The sequence below is a fragment of the Schistocerca serialis genome, chromosome 5 (assembly GCF_023864345.2).
Source record: "Schistocerca serialis cubense isolate TAMUIC-IGC-003099 chromosome 5, iqSchSeri2.2, whole genome shotgun sequence".
In the NCBI taxonomy this organism is placed as follows: Eukaryota; Metazoa; Arthropoda; class Insecta; order Orthoptera; family Acrididae; genus Schistocerca; species Schistocerca serialis.
In genome coordinates, this window is record NC_064642.1 from 344547686 (window position 1) to 344556644 (window position 8959).

The window sequence follows — 8959 nt, forward strand, 5'->3', positions numbered from 1 at the left end:
TATTTTTCCCCCCATTTCTGTCAATTGTTTCCTTATGCTCTCCCTGAAACTCTGTACAACCTCTGGTTTAATCAGTTTGTCCAGGTCTCATCTCCTTAAATTGCCACCTTTTTGCAGTTTCTTCAGTTTTAATCTACAGGTCATAACCAATAGATTGTGGTCAGAGTCCACATCTGCCCCTGGAAATGTCTTACAATTTAATACCCGGTTCCTAAATCTCTGTCTTACCACTATATAATCTATCTGATACCTTCTAGTATTTCCAGGATTCTTCCATGTGTACAACCCTCTTTAATCATTCTTGAACCAAGTGATAGCTATGATTAAGTTATGCTCTGTGCAAAATTCTACCAGACGGCTTCCTCTTTCATTTCTTTCCCCCAATCCATATTCACCTACTATGTTTCCTTCTCTCCCTTTTCCTACTCTCGAATTCCAGTCACCCATGGCTATTAAATTTTCGTCTCCCTTCACTACCTGAATAATTTCTTTTATCTCATCATACATTTCATCAATTTCTTCATCATCTGCAGAGCTAGTTGGCATATAAACTTGTACTACTGTAGTAGGTGTGAGCTTCGTGTCTATCTTGGCCACAATAATGCGTTCACTATGCTGTTGGTAGTAGCTTACCCGCACTCCTATTTTTTTATTCATTATTAAACCTACTCCTGCATTACCCCTATTTGATTTTGTATTTATAACCCAGTATTCACCTGACCAAAAGTCTTGTTCCTCCTGCCACCGAACTTAACTAATTTCCACTATATCTAACTTTAACTTATGCATTTCCATTTTTAGGTTTTCTAACCTACCTGCCCGATTAAGGGACCTGACATTCCTCGCTCCGATCCGCAGAACGCCAGTTTTCTTTCTCCTGATAACGCCGTCCTCTTGAGTAGTCCCCGGCCGGAGATCCGAATAGTGTAACCGAGGCAAAATAAGGGGACCCAGCCCCCATTCGCCGAGGTAGATGGAAAACCTCCTTAAAAACAATCCACACGCTGGCCGACACACCGTATCTCGACACTAATCCACTGGGTGGATTCTTGCCAAGGACCGAACACCTTCGTGCTCGGGAAGCAGCGCGTCAGACTACGAGGCTAGCCGGGCAGGCTAAAGATAGTTTACTTTTAGAAAATCACCATGACAGAATCGGTGAAGAAAGGGATATATGGAAAACATTGACCACAAGGAGGGAGAGGATGACAGGACTTTTGTTAGGACATCAGGGAATAACGTTCATGGTACCAGAGTGAGCTCTAGAGGATGAAAAGTGTAGAGCAAGACAGAGATTGGAATATATCCAGCAAGTAACGGGGGACGTAGGGTGAAAGTGCTACATCGTGATGAGGAGGTTAGCGTAGAAAAGGAATTCGTGACAGGCTACATCTAACAAGACAGACGACTGATGACTCAAAAAAAAAGGGCTGCTGGCTTGTCTTCCTGATCGTCTCCAACGAATGCCTTGCGTATGTCGAGCTGGAAGTTAACTTGGGATCCATTAACAATGCCCCGTGCAGAAACAGCAGGTACAGTGATTAGAGAGACAAATGCGTTTCTCTTTTTCGAATACGCATCCCTATTTGTACCCACAACGACATATCTGTTAACGTACACTTGTATACCCCAATACCACTGTATATCGCATGGTAGGCGATACTTTGTGCCAATTCTGTCCTCTTCCGTCAGCGTATGGGGCTGGGGAAGAACGACTGTCTCTCCACCTCGAAGCGTGCGCTAGTTCGTCTTAATTTTTGCTCATGTTTCCTAGAAGGTGTATACAATAAAAGGACTAAAATTATTGCGGAGTCTGCCCGAAATACTGGTGCTCTTAATCAATCCAGCAGAACTTAGCAAGCAATAACTTCTCCTTTCTTCTAAGGATTCCCATTTAAGTTTCAAGAGCATTTCAGACACAGTTTCGTGTTGGCCATACTGACAGGTTACGCTCATACCAGAGGATCCCTGACGTCGATCGATGTGTAATGTCATGCTTACTTCATAAGTAGCAGGTTCATCTTGTACATGGTGACACCCGGAAAATGGACGGTCTTTAAAAAATGGATACTGGAAATGTTTTAAAATTTAATGTACGTTTGTTGACATTAAATCTAATCTAATTAATTGCATTTAATGTATGTCAGACTTACTTGTGAAAAGTGTCATGGTGGTGATGTCACTCATTTCGAATGTACGATTCAAATCTCTTCTCTAAACCCGCATCATACGGACCAATGTCTCTGCAGAGATTGACACAATTTCTTGAATGATTGCATTCCTTCAACTGGTCGAAGGTTGTGGTTATAGACACAGCTCTTGAGGTATCCCCACAGAAAAAAGTCCACACTAGTAACTGTGGAGATTTGTGAGGTCAAGGAACATTGTGAAAACGTGAGGTAATATGTCTGGGAAACGTGCGTCGAAGAATTGCCATTGAAGGGTTTACGGTGTGTGATGCAAGGATATCCTGTTGGTACCAAACATCTTTGAAATGGATTTTCGTCTTCTCAGTTCTCGTTTCAAGAACGTTTCAAAAATATGACTGTATCGAGCAGAATTAACAGTGATTGTGGTCCCATTCACTTCGAACAAATAGGGTACAATAATGTTGAAAGTGCCAAGAGCACATCAGAGTGTGACTTTTTCAGAGTGTAAATGACGCTGCTGAATAAGATGTGGATGACCGGAGGCCCAGTAACGCATGTTTTGTCTATTGATGATCTTGTTCAAATGAAAATGAGGTTCGTTGCTCATCAATAAATCACATTATCACTCGAAGTTACTGGCCTTGTGCAAGCAAAGTCTTCGGGTACACCAAAATCAACTGGCTGCAGTTGTTGTGCAATAAGCTGTTTGTACAGACGGAAATTTAATGTATGCGAAATTCATCTAAACCATTCACGATTGATCGCTAGGGTCACTAGCATGACATCCAGCGACCACCCCTAGGCTTCCGACTGTTAAGATTAGATCAGATTAGATTTGGTTTTCGTTCCATAGACCCTAGAATGAGATAATCCTCTTGGGTGTAGAACAAGCCAGAAAGTACAACGTAAAAAACATATAACGTTTGAATATAACATTGACTACCGTGATCAGTTGTCAGGAGGTTGTCGAAGTAGGTGAATACATTGCTAACTGGAACTTCTAACATTTACAGAATTAATACACTATCAGAATGAAACATAGTAATGCACTTTTAATAAATTTATCATACACAAAGTACCTAATCTTGACTGCAGTGACCGAGTGCTACCAAAACTGAAATCTAACAGACATATTTACCCTTAATCTGGTCCAACAGTCTCTGTTAAGATATTCGCCTATCGATTAGAAGCAGTTGCCTATCAAAATATCTTTCGAACTCTGTTAAAAGGTGCTTTATCTGAAACCAAATTTTTAATGATGTCTGGCAGTTTATTGAGAACGTGTGTTCCTGAATACTGGACTCCTTTTTGGACCAAGCTAAATGATTTTAGGTCGTTATGTAGATCGTTATTATTCCTGTACTGATACTAAAACGATTACAAAAGTTGGAAGTAGAGACATCTTGCATCGTTTTCTGGCATCGTTACATTGAGTCTCGGGTCCGTATCCTTCTCATCCATTGTGTTTCCTGTTGATATGCAGTGTTCGACCCATCTGAGGATTCTGTTACGACTCGGAACAATTGTGTATCGACCGAGATTGAATTGTACACGAAACGTTCACTGCGTAGCAGTAACGGATTCATCACTTCTAAAGAAACTCATAGACGAACAAACAATGTAAATCCCACTGCTCCTTCGTAATTGAAATGGCGTCTTCTGTGGAAAAGAACTATCCCCTCTACGATCTTCTCCCACCATTGGACCCTCAGTACGCTGCAGTTCAAAAATGGTTCAAATGGCTCTGAGCACTATGGGACTTAACATCTGAGGTCATCAGTCCCCTAGAACTTAGAACTACTTAAACCTAACTAACCTAAGGACATCACACACGTCCATGCCCGAGGCAGGATTCGATCCTGCGACTGTAGCGGTCGCACGGTTCCAAACTGTAGCGCCTAGAACCGCTCGGCCACACAGGCCGGCACGCTGCAGTTCAGACCGGCTCGTCTGCCGTGTGTCACCTCTGTATGTGGCTGCCATCACAGGTGCGCCGCACTTGGTCCTACATATCTGACGTCATTATGACAACATGGAGTAAAGCTTTATGGTGGTGGTCAGTGTTTAACGTCCCGTCGACAACGAGGTCATTAGAGACGGAGTGCAAGCTCGGGTTAGGGAAGGAGTGGGAAGGAAATCGGCCGTGCCCTTTCAAAGGAACCATCCCGGCATTAGCCTGAAACGATTTAGGGAAATCACGGAAAACCTAAATCTGGATGGCCGGAGACGGGATTGAACCGTCGTCCTCCAGAATGCGAGTCTAGTGTGCTAACCACTGCGCCACCTCGCTCGGTGTAAAGCTTTATGAATGACTGCTTGCGCCACTTGTAAATTCAATGGTCTCCATCGTTGCCTACATTCGTTCCGTACGTTTCACTCTTCTGATTGTAAATCACTTAAACTGAGAGATGAAACGACGAACTTTACCTAACACGCATATCTTCGACCATTATTTTGATGCAGGCTTTTTTTGGGAACAAAACCACTCAAAAATTGAGCGCCACGTAGAAACTTTATATTCTTACCTCTCATGGCGATAACAGGCACCACTTCAAGTAAAGTAAAATAATTTTCGACGAGGAACCTGCGCTCTTTATTGACACTAAGTAGTACTACTCGTAGCTTTTGATTGGGAAAGAAATATAAATGAATGTGTGAGAGAGAAAACTAGGATGCAAGAGTTTCTCTTGGTTTTTTGTTTGTTTTCCACATAATTGGCACTGCACATCATTGAGTATTATACCACTGTGTACTTTATATCCTTACAAGACATAAATGTATAAAGGCTAGTTTGTCGCGTAACATCTGCACATTTATGTAACCAAAGCAGTTACTTTTGATGCAAGTACAAGAATAAACATAAAAAATGTGTATTACCATTTATTTATCTTTTACTCAGAACAACGTTCTTCGTCGTCATCAGGGGCAAGAATTTCCTATTATTATTGATTATTGAAAAAGTTGTTTATGAATAACCGAGAAATGGTTTACGTAAGTTTGACAAAGTATTGAAGCGATGATTGGTATATTTTTGCTTCGCTTTTTTAGTTTACCTTTCTGCTGAGGAAATTGTGTTTTTTAGCTCTATAATATAAGTCTGTAAATTTTTATTATTTTTACTTCAACATCCTTACGTTTTACGTTGCAATCAAGAATATTCAAATAAATGCTCAATTAAATATTCATCATTTCAATTTTGCTATAAATACTGTTTATTTTTAACTAACAGACAGGAGGATAACTGTGTAGAACAAAAATGTTCCGTATGTTATGCGGTCCTTTATGCGTATATCTTCACTCTGCTTCTAAACCACCCGTCCCGATTTCTAGGGGAATCTATTAAGACAGTGATCTCCAAAGCAAGTAGAGTTATCGAAATGGGATACTCTCCGATAGGTATGCAACACGCCTAACGTAGATGTAACCTGGTTGTGATCTTAACTGACCAAAGCTAATAGGAAAATCACCGCAGCCTACACTTACTTGCGATAGTCTACAGTAGCCTACGGTTGTTTTACAACTATACTTGTGGTCATCCAGGCGTCTAACGTGCTACAGATGCCTATGATTTAAATAATAATAATTAAATACATAAATTATTGTAAGATAATAATAAGAACAGTGACAATACTTTGTTTACACAAGTCCATAGTGCATCGCTTTGAAGGCCGTGGTGGCCGAGTGGTTGTAGGCGCTACAGTCTGTAACCGCGTGACCGCTACGGTCGCAGGTTCGAATCCTGCCTCGGGCATGGATGTGTGTGATGTCCTTAGGTTAGTTAGGTTTAAGTAGTTCTAAGTTCTAGGGGACTGATGACCTCAACAGTTAAGTACCATAGTGCTCAGAGCCATTTGAACCATTTTTTTTTTAATTTTTTTTGCATCGCTTTAACATGGCATCCATAGAATTGTATTTCAGAAACAATAGCTTCTGAAATGTAGTGTTTCGGGGCACTCTCGGTGTTCTGGTTGGGAAACCGTCCGGAAAAGGCGGAAGAATCAGCAATGATCAGCGACATGATGATGCAAAAGACAGTGGATACTGCTGCATTAAAGACATAAAGAGTTTGAACAGTGCATATGTGGCGTGTAGCACAGAAAATGTCATTATGATCTCTCGAATGGCAAAAGTCTCCAGTTTAGTCCCCGTATTGGAGTCCCTGGGAGAGGACTGCAAAGAGTGAGTTGACCATGCGGAAAAGACTGAATAGCAAACGAAACGCTTTTAGTAGTAGGACTGCGGAATGTCAGACGTCAGAAAGAAGCAAGAAAACTGAAAATAAAAATGCAAAGGTGAGTCTAGAATATGGTGTGGGTCAGTGAAGTGAAGTGAAAATAAGATAAGGACTTATAGTCACACGCAAATGGGGTAAATCAGTAGCAACAGAAAATGGTATAACAGGAATAATATCAATAGCAACAGAAAATGGTATAGCGGGAGTAGGATTCGTCATGAATAAAATGGCAGGGCAGGGAGTGTGTTACTGTGCACAGTCCGTTGATAGGATTATTGTCATTAAAATCGACAACAGAGGCAATGCCAATAAAAACAAATCTGGTATACATGTCGACAACAGAATCAGAAGATAAAGAGATAGGATACGTGCAGTTTATTATGTGAACGGCGATCAAAATCTAATAACCATAAGTGATGGGAACGCTGTATTATGAGAAAGAAAGAAAAAAGAACTAGGGAGAGTAGAAGTTCGATAGTAGGATTGATAGAAGAGAATGACCAACCGAGTCACGTAATAATATCGGTTAGTAATAGCGAACATATTGTTCAAAAGTCACTAAAGGAGGAAGTGTGCTGGAAAAAGGGCTGGAGGCACCGAAGATTCTAACTAGATTACTTTTTGGTCAGACAAAAATTCCGAAATCTCCGTCATAAAAGATCATCGACAGGTTCTCTTTTATTTCTGAGTTTGCAACACTAAAAGGAACAAATGTTTTTTTTTTTATGTTACCTGGTATGTGTGTGTCCCTGAAATGACCTTGGCCCTTTTTCTGGGCAACTCACTAGTTGGCAGGGCTGTGCTTAGCAACACAGTTTGAGTTCTTGATGCATTAGGTACGGTGACACAATGGATGCTGCTTGTGAGCAAGGAATGCACATAAAGCTCTGCGTCAAGCTCGGGAAAACACCTATGAAACATGGACAATGATTAAGCAAGCATATGAAGGCGAGGCACTTTCAAGAAGTCTTGTTTTCGAGTGCCACAAAAGGATTCGTGAAGGAAGAGATTCAGTGCAAGACGAAGCCCGAAGAATTTCTGTTGAACTACTAGATAGAGCCAGACGTGATCCCACACTCTGCCAAACATTACTGCTGGGAATTAAAGTTCGTGCTACCAATATGATCCTCACATGAAGCGTCAAAAGTGCTGAATAACGGAATACTGGATCACCAGCCTCGAAAAAAGTGACACGACAACCTTCGACAACAAAGACAACGTTGATAGCGTTCTTTGATAGTAAAGGATTAGTTCACCATGGGTATGTTCCTCCAGGTCAAACGGTGAACCAAATTCATTATATCGAAGTCTTGAAACGTTTGCGACAAGCAATTCGACGTCGCTTCCCTGAACTGTGGCATTCTTAGGACTGGTTCTTACGGCATGACGACGCAAAACCCTATACTGTATTATATGTCACCGAATATCTGGCGAGATACTCTGTCAGTGCCATCCCACATCTGCTATATTCGCTCGACCTCCCACCTTATGATTTTTTCTTGTTTCCGCGAGTGAAAAGGTGATTGAAAGGAAAGCTTCCTCAAGATATCGCAGACATCTAACGAGTTATGACAAATAAACTTACAAGCATCACAGTTGAAAATTTCCTGGCTTGATTCAAAGACCTCCAGAAACGTTGGAAGCTGTATATAACAATGATTAAGAATGAAGAGCAAATTGAAGTTTAAAGATTATCTCCCGGAAAAATAAGCTTGAAGAGAGTTACTAAAGTACTGAGGAGCTTTTGAAGTTCTGTAAGGTTGTCGAGACTGTGATAATTTGTACCACAACAGACCATTCACATGAAGTGGAATGTATATCTTTAACAGTGTGAGTTACAAAAGATGGATAGACAAATATAGGCACAAGGAAGGTAACTATATAGCAACCATGAGTAACAGAAGAAATACTTCAATTTATCGACGAGAATAATAAGTACAAATATGTTTTTCAAAAGACTGGAATACAGCAAAGTAATACACTTAGTAATGAAGTAAATAGGGAGAGTAGGAAAGTCTAGGTGAAAAGGATACAGGAAAAAAAAGAGATCAAAACAGAAATGATAGTAATGAAATGATAATTAGACACCCTAGCTGCAAGCAGTCGTTGATACACTTCATTGGGGACATGTTGAAAATGTGTGCTCCGACCAGGACTCGAACCCGGGATCTCCTGCTTACATGGCAGACGCTCTATCCATCTGAGCCACCGCGGGCACAGAGGATAGTGCGTCTGCAGGGACTTATCCCTTGCACGCTCCCCGTGAGATCCACATTCCCAACATGTCCACAACACTACATTCGTAGTGCGCCTAATAGATGTTTGCCCATCACACTCATTACTCGTGGCAGATTAATCTACCAAGTCCCGTACGAGTTCGGGCATAGCGTGTGCGTTCGCACAAGAAGGTCAAAGGCCGGGAACCCATATTTTTAACTATATACGACGGTAGTATCTGTTCCCAAAAGAACAGTTACCGTGGATGACCATGCAGCTTTGCTAGAAATGAAATGATAATTAAATAGACACCCTAGCTGCAAGCCGGCGTTGATACACTTCATTGGGGACACGTTGA

At 41.2% G+C, this 8959-nt stretch overlaps 1 non-coding gene across 1 annotated transcript; it reads right to left on the reverse strand.

Moving 5' to 3' along the window:
* Positions 1–4367: 4367 nt before the first annotated feature.
* Positions 4368–4440, reverse strand: Trnaa-cgc (transfer RNA alanine (anticodon CGC)). The gene has a single exon. It is a non-coding gene; the product is annotated as a tRNA-Ala (tRNA).
* Between the last annotated feature and the right edge of the window lie 4519 nt (positions 4441–8959).